The sequence below is a fragment of the Microtus oregoni genome, unplaced genomic scaffold (assembly GCF_018167655.1).
Source record: "Microtus oregoni isolate MIOR12 unplaced genomic scaffold, Mior012 000036F_ref0000092, whole genome shotgun sequence".
NCBI classification, from domain to species: Eukaryota; Metazoa; Chordata; class Mammalia; order Rodentia; family Cricetidae; genus Microtus; species Microtus oregoni.
This window is the reverse complement of record NW_024543095.1, coordinates 26,927,018-26,939,172: the sequence shown is the minus strand read 5'-3', so window position 1 is coordinate 26,939,172 and position 12,155 is coordinate 26,927,018. Positions and strand designations below refer to the sequence as shown.

The following is a 12,155-nucleotide window of genomic DNA, read 5'->3' as shown; positions in this document are numbered from 1 at the left end:
GGTAGAAAGATTCTTGACCCCACTGATGGCGGAGGGAAGCAAGTTCCAGCAAGGCTGTCTTCCGCTGGTGGGAGCATGAGTAAGGACTTCGGACTTTTTATTGTACTCCATTCCAAGGCTTAGTGAGGTCTCAGTTCTAGTCAGAATTAATCCCTTTGTCAAATATCTGAGTAGAACTCTAAGAATGACGGCAATGTTCAAGTTGTGTACAAGGCAAGGGAGGGTTCATGGGTCAAGTGACGAAATTTTGTCACATCAGAGAGCATACTGATTTCCTAATGTTGTCTCAACCTAAAATGTACACCTTAACTTTTTCTTTTGAAGGCCATTCTGCAGTGAGACAAGCAGATGGCATTTCTTACTTTGCAAGGTTTCAAGATCTTCAAATCGGTTCCACTGGCTTTTTCTGCCAAAGGCTAACCTGCACATGGTTAGAGGCTGTAATTTGGTCCCGACCCTGCCTATAACCACGGTGAATGTTGGGTAACCCAATGATTCCTCTGGATATGAACTTCCAGTCTGCTGTAGATGTCATTCTTGTTCCTACGGTTTCCTACCAGATCCGCTCTTTGTGTCATTGAGGTTCATTCTTATGCTGTTTAACTGGATTCTAACATCTAAGCCTTGGGAGATCGGCATGAACTAGTCAAGATCAGCTTCTGTATACAATTAGATGAAGAAACTATGGACTGCTTTCTGCAGCCTTCTATACCTTCTAAAATACTAGGCAATTTAATTATTTATTATTTTTTCAGCTTATTGTCCACTTCATCTGCATGTCCATTTCCCATTCTTCCATGTTTCACTCAAGGACGCTCCCTGACTACAGGGATTTTATTTTTGTTTTAAAGTTTTTGCTCATTGAGTCATTATAATTACATAGGATACTACGGAAGTTAGTGAGTGCTCAAAATTATTTGTTGAACATATTAACTCCTGGCATCTTTACAAAAAGTATGATCATTTTCAAGTTAGAGACACTGAAGATGTCACCGCCCAACACAGATTAGTGTTTCAGAGTCAGCTGCCACACAAAGGCTATTGATTCATGATTAGGCTAGACATGGAAAATTTATCTATTCTTCTATGTGTACTGCCCCTTGGTACCTGTGTTGGGACTGTCCTCACGCCAAAGTTCATTCAGGCTCAAGCCCCTTGTATAAAGGGGTACAGTATTAGCACATAACCAGTCCTTAATATCACTTATGGTACCCAGCATGATGTGCCTGCTATGCAAGATTTGAAAAAATAAAGAAGAAAACAATACGGATAAGAAAAAGCCTGTGCACTTAATATAGGTGTAATGGCTCAAGAACAGAGTACCAGATTAAGATGTGCAAATACAAGTGTTTGATTCTCAACACTGGAAAAAATGAAGGTATTTTTGACCTATGATTGATTGAACCCAAGGATGCATTTGGGAGCTATGCTGTATAATAATTTGAAAATAACGGGGGCTGGAGAGATGGCTCAGAGGTTAACAGCACTGACTGCTCTTCCAGAGGTCCTGAGTTCAATTCCCAGTAACCACTTGGTGGCTCACAGCCATCTGTAATGAGATCTGGTGCCCTCTTCTGGCATGCAAGCATACACGGAAGGAATGTTGTATACATAATAAATAAATAAATCTTTAAAAAAAAAGGGCTGGAGAGATGGCTCAGTGGTTAAGAGCATTGCCTGCTCTTCCAAAGGTCCTGAGTTCAATTCCCAGCAACCACATGGTGGCTCACAACCATCTGTAATGAGGTCTGGTGCCCTCTTATGGCCTGCAGACATACACACAGACAGAATATTGCATACATAATAAATAAATAAACATTTAAAAAAAAAAGAAAATAACGGGAAATTTTCACAAGTAGCTGGATCTGCCAAAATATCTCCCTGGCAGCCATTTCTTTCACTCACGGTGCTCAAAACCCAGTGTGGCTTGCTCATTTCAAAGGTATAAGCCAGCTCAGCATGTGAGATGCTTTGTATACATGGAACCTTAAATATAGCAGGTTGATTTCTCTGCTGGTAAAGAGCAAGTCTTAAGTCTGATGACATGCAATCTCACATCAATTAATATTAGTTTCAACAGTTGGCTTTGCAGTTATACCCTCCCACGCTCCTTTGAATAAACACTGGCAGATGTCTGTCAGTGTGGTCCACCAGACTTTAACTCGTGAGACTGTCGAGGGACAAATGGTAGGAAGCATTTGCTGGGATCCCTCAGATGTTACTGCACACTCACGGGGATTTGCTAACTGGTGTTTTAAGTTGCTGCATTCCTGATAAACAGGCGTGAGTGACAGGCTTGAATGGTGAGTTTCTCAAGCAAATGTGAATCAGAACCATTAGCATAGCACAGCCTAAAGCTAAGAACTCCAGCTCTGTGCAGCCAATGAGTCCCTCTGGAGCCCAGAATTGGTCAAGCCTCACAGGAGCTTTAGAAGAGAAATCCCCTAGTCTTTAACATAAATGCGGTCCCACCCAGCACACCGGCTTTTATGTGGAATTTCCTGGTCATGGGCTATTTCATGAAAAGCACAATGGAACGAAGTCTGGAAGTTCTGGCTCTTATGTGACAGTCGAGTTAATTTTCTTATGACCAAGGCTGACATATTCCTGGCTCTTTGAAGAGAACCAGGTTCAGAGTTTGCAGGCAGGTGTTCACGGTGTTCCCTGTGTTTCTTTTCTGGGTCAACAAAACTAAAATACACACATTACTTCCGTTTGAAGAAGACACTTGGAACTGAGTGTCTCTTTGACCTAGTATGAGTCCCTGAAGTCCCTGATATTTATTTTATGGCTAAGGAAACTGGCTAAATTGTTTTGTATTGTTTTTCTCTTTTTATTTTTGTCTGACATTGGAGTAGGTATTCTGAAAAAGAGGAAAATTGCAGCTGTCCTTGAAAAGCTACAAGGGTGAAGTTGCTCATTCAGATTGGATCCCACTCTAAGAATGGCCCTGAAAAGTGCTAAGATTCCAAGCAAGGTGGAATACTAACTGTCAGCACACACTGCAAACACCTTGGGCACGATTTTGTGGCATTGCATGAAAGGGCATCAGCCGCTACCAGCTGCTAACTCCTGTGCCCCTGTGTTCAGCTTTAATTGTATGGCCCAGCTGCGTTGCCATTGTCTATCGTAGAAGTAGCCTTTTTCTCCGGACACTCACCACATTTTGTATACATTATATGCATACATTCGCTATGGAGTAGTTCACATGATGTCCTCTTTCAATGTGACCCTTTTAGCTGGAAACCTTTGCCCTCTTAAAGGCTAACTTATAGGGTTTTAGCACCTGTTTGAAAAAAAAAGATCTTAGATAAATAAAAGAACAAATGAACCTGGAAGGAGATAATGGAGGCACTGTGACTGGGTATATAAATATTTGCCTTACTTTTACAAGCTCCTAGACCTGTTTCATCTCGGTCGCTATGCAGCAATCCCGGAAGAGTCAGTTTAACATGCAGCCACTGTAGCTAGATGACTTGTTTCCAAGTAGAATTATTTTATGCCCCACATGGCAGGGGACACTTATCAATGTGTGAAGGCACTTGGCAGGGGGTTGAGCTTATTAGACAGTATTACTGGGATCTGGTGTATAGGAGTCATGGATGTTGTTAATAAGCTATGACACATGAAACATCTACCACTCCAGAAAACCTATCTGACCTAAGATCACAACAATGTCCATGAAGGACATGAAATCCTCATATAGATTTATGAGTCTATTATAATTGTCTGTTTTGTGAGTTCTTGCCTAAAATATTGTTCTGGTTGGGTCTCTCTTATAAGAAAAGAGTTAGGGTGCCATAAAAGATGAGATTTTTAGTGAGCCAGCTCTCTCATACACACAAAGTAACCAGAAGATGGGGAAATGATCAGTTTGGGGTTTGATTCCTAATTCCTGACCAAAATGAATGGCTAGCTTTCTTAGAAAAGACGCACAGTTGTAGCTAGCACCCAGACACTCATATTTGGGTGTGTGCGGGGGAGGGAACTACATGAGCTCTCCTACAAAATTTACAGATTCACCTTTCTCAATTAAGGATCCTGAGATAACTGGAAAACAATGAATGAATTTAAATGCCCATTTTTTTTTAAAAGACTCAGCTAAAATGTGAAGAGATTAGTCCCATCTTTTGCTTCGAAGCAAGCCATACATGAGTGTGGGGCAGTAGGCAGAAGGTGTCGGGACTGAAATCATGTAGAGATCGATAAAGGATCACCCAGAAATCTTTCATCTGTCACAACTGAACATTTTCCTATTGTTGATAAGAATTATTTCCCGAGTATACATAGTGGAGTAACATATTTGGGTCTTTGTACAGCAGTTAGTCTTACAGCAGTAACTCATGGGCCCCAGAGAATCGCAATCCCCACAATATAGAAGTGCTTAGATCAAGAAGAAAAGGCCCTCAGCTATTCTCTTGTCCATTAGTTTTCACCCTTAAAACACTGAAACCCACTGTTGTCCCTTGGTAGTGTGGAAGAAGACTGTATCTGGACAGTCCCCTGGCGAGTTGTGCAGATAATCCTCTACTGGTAGCTAAGGGTGGTCCCAAGGATACACATTCTCAGACACTCTCCACTCTCAAGGTGCAGGGACAGGGGCAGGGGCAGGGGCATGGGCAGGGGCACATAACTCTTGTAGCCTGAAGGCAGCAGATGAGGAGAAAAGCTTTAGGTATTGGGAGTGTCAGCCACAGAGAAATCTGTGTGCATAAAGACGGCAAAGGACAACATCCTCTAGAATATTTTATTACATTCTCTGGTCCTCAGTTTACCCATCTGCTACCCAGGAGGGAAATGACTTATTTAAAGCTTTCAACAAGTGAATGATGGACAAAGACAATGGAGGAAGAGCGTTCAAGCATCCAATTACCAGCGATTTTTCTTGGCTTCCAGCAGAGGTACTGCAAACCCTAGGGCATAAGTAAACATGCAGGCCAAACACAGGTGTACAATTTAAATTTATACTAGTACAGGCCTAATGGAAACAGTTCAATTGTACAGGAAATTTTGGAAACTAAGGGTAATTTTAATGGTTACAGAGATAGGCAACCATACTTATGAACTTCAGAGTGAACATCCAGAAAATGTGGTGCTGGTCCTGCCAACAAAGAAAACCCATGGTTCGTGATACACCAGTCTGCCCACCTGTGCAGTGTCATCTGAGCATGGCACCTCAGGGACTTTGCTATATTCTACCCAGGGGTTCTCAATCTGTGGGTTGCGACCCCTTTGTTGGGCTGAACAATCCTTTTACAGGAGTTGCCCATGACCCTCAGAAAACGCAGATATTTACATTATGGTTCATCACAGTAGCAAAATTACAGTTGTGAAGAAGCAACAAAAGTAATTTATGATTGGGAGTCACCATAGCACGAGGGTCACAGCATTAGCAAGGTTGAGCACCACTTAGAAGCTACCCTGAACAAGTTGGTCAGGCCAGACTGCCTGACTCAGGGTGATGCTACTGAGATGATGTCATTCATTTGCTTCCCTAGGCTCCTCCCCCTCCGCAGCACATCCTTTGGTCATAGCTAATGCTCAAAAGATGACCCTCTTCCTTGCTCAAACCAAAGAAGCAGTGGGTCAATGAAGGGTAAAGGAGAAATGACAGCACATGCTAAAATTTAGGTGGGTGAAAGAGGTCCTTTTCTAGAATAAACAATTGCCCTCTAAGTGCCTTATATATGCTAAGTACATCTTTGCTGGTGACTTATATTCTAACCCTCATGGGCTTTTAAAGTTAAAATCAATTTTAGCTTTGATTCATTTTCTTCTCATTTCTTTCTGGGGAAGCCAAGCTTCCCCAAACTATGTCATGATAAAAACACCAATTCTCACCTCACTAAGGTCAAGGTGTTCATAAGGTTTACCCAAAGCACACCCCTATCCGAAAGCCCGATGTCAAAGAATTCTTTCTCTTTCCATACATTTGCAAGGTTAAAAAATTAAAGGGGACATGCAACTTCATTTTCACACTTAGAGATCAAGAAGTTAAAGATTTTCTGAGATCATATTTACTTTTAACCTGGAGAGTTTCACATTTCTTACTAGAAAATCAGGGAGGCATGCTAAGAAGGTTGAAAACTGATTTATGTATTTATAGAATTCCCAGTCAGGGTCTTGTATGATCTCCAGTTCAATGTCTGAAAGGTCGATGAAAACTTTGACTTGGGATCTCCAGGTCTTCTGTCTGTGTCTGTCAGTATTTGAGTAGACTTATCAGGTAGGTGGGACATAGATAAAGGTGGTATCAGGGTGATAGTGTTGGGTGGCCAGTTCATCCAGTAAAGGTGTTAGCCAATGACTGGTGTACTGGGAGAGGACAGAGATCGGTGACCTGGAAAGGGGATGGCAGAATTTAGCAAGGACATCGTGCTCAGGGATATTAATGTTTGGGGCAAAATCATGGTCCTGGTGGCATCAGGCATATTAATCAGTCAATCAAAGCATCCCAGGTTCAGGAAAAAGCTCTAAATCCCAGTTTCACCTGTGAGACAGTTAATTTTGGACCCTTCCTCCTGAAAGGGAATTCCAGTTTAACCTACATCCTTCTTATATCTGGCCATTCAAAGTATCAGGGACAGTTGTGGGACAGGACTGGAGAAAGGCCAGGTCAGAATTTTAATGCTGATTCACTCACTAACCAACAAATAAATAACGATAGTCATTAGAATGCCGGAGGATGAGACACAGGGATGAGGAGCAGTATTCATGCCGTCGAAGGCCTAGTGACTTCCACACCGAGAATGCTTTGTGCACAGGGTATGTGGTGCCACTGTGCCAGCCATTTGAGGCTATTTATTCCAAGTTCAACAACTTGAAGTACAGATGGCATCACAACTTTATTTAGAAAATGGGCACAAAACACATACCACTCTCCATACACACATCTTCCCACTCCCAATTCTTGGTAAGAGACTCTGTAAAAGCATTTTGAAACACTTCTCTAGTGATTGAGACATAAGCCACCAGCTCTCGTACATGCCATGGAAACATAATGGAGATAATGTCAAGACACTGTGAAGGCTTAAGACCACACATTGTCACAGAACCAGAAACAGAGACTTCTGGTAAATGCATTGGAGGAAATTATGCTGATTCATTTTGAGTCAATTGGAGGAATAAGAAGAGTCCAAAGAAAACTCTCACTTAACAGGCCAGTTGATAAAGTTCTCCAAGCCTCAGAACCTCTTGTTTGTATGGCGGTCTCCATACAAAACACCAAGGAATATTCTGTTTGGCGGATCAATTGCGTGATCAGCTTTCAGGTAGCATTGATCCCCACATCTCTTCTATAGACGGCGAGGAAGTGTTGCTCTTGGTTTGGAGACGATGTTGACAGCACTGTGTAAACATACAAGCTAGTATTGCAGGAAAAGATAATATAGAACTGCAGGGCCTGCGCTCTGAAAAAGGAGTGTTGTTCTTGGGATTGTGGATGCTGGAGGCCGCCTGAAGGCAAGTTAGGCGCATAGCAGTGAGGATAAGCAGCTACAAGGACCCAAAGCCAAGCTGCAAAGGCACCTTTGTTGATGGCTTTGATAAGCCTACAGTTCTTCATCATGTGGAGTTTAAGGTTAAAACACAAATCATCCATGGGGAGACCACAGCATTAGCTTCGACAGAGAAGAAGATGAAGGAGGAGGAGGTGGGGGAGGAAGAGGAGGACGACAGGGGAGCAGAAGAAAGTTTAAAACCCCAACCACAGATTAGAAAACACTGAGTCGCTTCTCTGAGGGTTCTCCTACGTGTTCTACGATGGAGGGGTCCTGGCTGAATGAGTCCAAGCTAGCATGGGCTTCTGCAGAGCTGGAACTGGAACGGCCTCTAGCCACAGGCAGACCACCAGGTGTGCTCATGAACATCTACAATTTGCAGGTGCTCCACACAATTAATTTATGGCAGCCTCTTTCCCGTCAACCCATGAAAGGAGGCTCACTTTGGGTTACTGAATCAAGGTGGTGTGGGGACATTTTGTAAATCAGGACAAGCTCTTGTCTTAGGAAAACCGGGATCCAGGGTCGATGAATGGAATGACAACGTGTCATGGTCTCTTGGACTACTCATGAGTGGTCCTGGGCCTACTTATTAGTTGAGACACAAGCTTAATCACCTGCACTCCCAATCTCTTCATAGGACTGAATCAGCTACCAGGTAAACCTAGCCAACTTCTCAGATTCTGTCCAGTGCAAAGTTTTGTGTTTCTCAAAACCTGCTGCTTGTTCTTTATTGCATTCTATGAGGTAAGTCCATACGCTGCCATGAGAGAATCTTTGAGAGTTGGTCAGGGTCTTAAGGATATAGTAACGAATGCCTAAAGACTTCCCTGGAAAGAGAGTCCTGCTCTTTGTCTTGTACTGTGTACAGGTACACAAAGGGTACTTGTCACTGTATGGTAGCCTTTGTCATGTGACAGCCATAAGCACAGGGGATTAAGATGGTCATAGGAGCTGGGCTAGGCAAAGGTAAATGGAGTTCAGAGAAAGGATGCCAAAGGTGTTAAAGGCAGTCTGTCCTCTCCCCAGCCTCCTCCGTTCCCACGCAGAATAGTACTCCCTGTAGCCCTTACACTTCACTGTTTGAAGTCTGACCTGCTTTTCCTGACTCTACTTTATTAAAGCGAGCCAATGCTTTGTTGAGAGTGTTTAGTTAAGTGTGTGGAACTTAGAACTGGATGCAGTAAGAACACACTGAGAGCTCTCAAAGTTTGTGTTTTGATAGTTCTCAAAGCTAAAGTCTATATGTTAGTTAAATCATAAGTACTGGAGTTAGCACTTCCTTAAGATTTCTCTGATCATGTTCCATTTATGTTTTTTTTACCATCCTATCATATCTAGATCATTTCTCTTTTGACCTATTTTTAATCTGGTTCTTCTACACTCATTCCTTTCAATTTATTCTCATTGCTGGTATCGTTTCCCAGGTGAAACCTTAATAGTATTATTATCTATCTTAAAACTCTGTAAGAGCCAAGGGGACTCACAACTGAATTATGTGTATATCTGTTTCATCTTCTGTAAATTGTGGGCTTCTTGAAGTCAGGAATATGAGTTATAATTTCCTCTTTGAAACCAAAAAGTATTTAAAAAATACTTTAAGTCTATTTGGTGCCATTGTTTACAAATGCGTGTGCTTATTTTTCTCACTGGCACCATCTAGAGTCACCTGGCTTGCTCCAGCATGCTGAAATCCAGTCTCAAAGTCAGTTTGTGATATAAAGGAGGTCAAGGTGACACAGTATTGTTGATGTACTTGGCCATGGGCCATGACATTAGACACATTACGGGACTCTTCTTGCCTTGGATGACCGTCAAGAAAGCAGTAGTTGAAATGTCTGTGGCTTCCTCACTCACTTCAGCAAGAAACCAAAGATTTAAATTACTCTTTCTTTGACAGTGATTAAAGGGACACCCTTTAATGTTTATCAGCTTCAACTGTGACTCCAATACTTCTTTGAAACATATCCAGTATGTCTTGGCAACCTCTAACGGCCATGTGGGGCTTCAACTGTAGTGGGGTAGAGTTTGTTTAAAAACTAAAATCCCCCCACTGTGCAATTATTTCCTGTTGAACAATAAGAGCAGCAGAGTCTTCCAAATAAGCATTGGGACATTCTGCATGTGCTTATAAGGAATGCTCAGAAATACAAAGAGAACATGACTTAGTGAATCCTGCTTCCTTCAGAACACAAATCATTCTAGGTAAGTTTTTTTCTCTTAAATGATAAAGATGCAACATGTTTTATAGAAGCTCTCTCTAGAGTGGGGAGTTAAAGATATAAATTATGAACTTTGCCTATAAGTTGTATTAATAGATTATACTTATTGTATATTTCTGTATATATATATACATATTATATTTATCATACCTAAATAGTACATATGCAGTCTATAAATATCAAACATGTGTAACTAATGTTCCATCCTGTGGTTAACACTTTTGTTTTGACTGACCTGCTTACAACTTTGACAATGATTTTCATCTGATGGATTTGGCACATACTCTTCCTTCCTTTCCATACACAGCCAATTCTTCAAGGCCTGGCAAGTCCTGTTTTCAACCATGAAGCCCTGTAGACTGTGTGTAATTTGACTGAAACTGACTACCTTAAGTCTACTTTCAAGAGAAGCAAATATAAACAGGGTGCTCAGGTACAGTGGGATTTGCCAAATGACTTCTCTCTTGTTTACAAAGGAAATGCTCAGTAGATACTTGTTGATTTTTAAATGCATATAATAGAGCTCCTCCTTGCTCGCTCATGCACTGAACATTGCCCAAGTTGGTAACTGGATGAACTGTTTTCTGTGTTCATTGCTACTGCTATGCAGAATGATCATTTCCACAGTTCATATACAGAGCTGACACTCTAATTTTCACTATAATTACCTAATCTACAAACTTATGATAATTCCTGAAGACTTACTTGTATTCTTTATGGCCCTAAATTCAAGATTTAAAAAATAGGAATAGCTGAAGAGTTGTCTATGCACCAAACTTGGTGACTTAATGATTCTAAGTTTACTTTGAGTAAACTTGTTCAGAGAATCTTGATGCTTTGTCTTCATTATGAAAGCTAGACATTAAAGTGGCAGTCCCTCATCATTTCCAGCAGCTCTCTGTGGCCTAGCGAGACAGAGCTTCTCTGCACAGAGGCTTCTGTGAAACCAAAGGGAATGCCGAGCTGCTGACTGACGCATCTACAACGATGGACAGCATACGTTATAATGGGCATTTTTTACATCTATCAGATCTTTATGGACACTTCTCAGCAGCAGTATCCACGTACAGCCAGTGGATAGAGCAACCTGGTAAAGCCTTGTAGCAATGACACAACTTTGACTATTTTTAATGATGGATTAAGAAATTCTCCACGGGGATAAATAACTTGCACTGAGGAGGAGATATAGAGCCTCATATTAAGTATGAGTGAGAAAAAAAAACCACACACACTATTACAAAATTTTAAACAGTACAAGGAAGACACTGTTCAATGTTTGGTTCCTATGAAGTTTTCCACAGGGAAATTATATTTAATTAAAAAAAAATCCTCTTAGACCCAGTGTATTTCTCGTTATGTATTTGCCCAAACAAGTAAAGCCCTGCTTAAAGATTGAAGAGTCAACATTCCCTTACCATACAGACCTATCATCTTCAATCTAGCTCCAGGGAATATGCCTTTTTTTTTCAGGTGATTTCTTCATGATAACTAACTCAGTAGTGACACACATTGCACTGAGCAAACAATAAAGAATGAATTATAAAACTATGCTTCTTTTAATTCTCCATCTAGATTTTTAGTCTGCCTTATATTAAGAGAGAGAAATTGAAAATCAAATAATTTGATCTAGACTTGGCAAATAAAGGAACACATGGTCCATGAATGTCATCTGAGATCATGATCCATGTTGTATCATGTGCTAAGTTTGTAAGTGGCAGATAATCACACCCACCAGTGTGGATGAGCATGCTTAAACATGCTTGCCTATATCCTCTTAAGCAACCAATATACCCTATGCACATGGCATTTTAAAGAAATTTTCTAGAATACTTAAATATTTTAATTTGCTTAGTTTAACAAGAAAAGAAAGAGAATAATGCTTCTTTGCTAAATTGTTTCCCATATAGAAGAACTGGTAAATATATTTTCTTACTGTTCTTTCTCCAAGCCAACAAGAAGCCAACACAAATTATTAGAAAGAAAGTTAAGCAGCTCGTTTGGGAACTGGCTGTTAAAATCACCACTTGGTGTAAGGGGCTCCATTCTTGCATTCACTGCAGCACAACGGTCAAGACAGGAAACAGCACAGGCTTAAGACTGAAGATCTATAGGACATCCATGTAAGTAAAATAGGTCAGATATAGAAAGAAGAATAAACATGATTGTATTGATATGTAATTTTAAAAAGAAACGGCCAAATGCATAGGAGGGACTGTCATTCATAGAGTACAAAGTAGCAAATGTGCAGTATTAACATGGCCAGTATCTCAATGGCCCCAAGATGACTGTAGCCAAAGACAGATTATTATCTTCAGGATTTCTGCTGAAGTAGATCATGGCTTCTTTTGCCACAGAGAGAGAAAATGGGTAATGCACACACACACACACACACACACACACACACACGTGCGCACGCACACACACACACGTGCAC

General features: G+C 41.1%; 1 protein-coding gene across 2 annotated transcripts in view; it reads right to left on the bottom strand.

Annotated features, from left to right (window-relative positions):
• LOC121432909 (growth hormone receptor-like) overlaps window positions 1–12,155 on the bottom strand; it is a 263,812-nt gene that overhangs the window by 117,096 nt on the left and 134,561 nt on the right. The gene's annotated exons all lie outside the window — the stretch shown is intronic.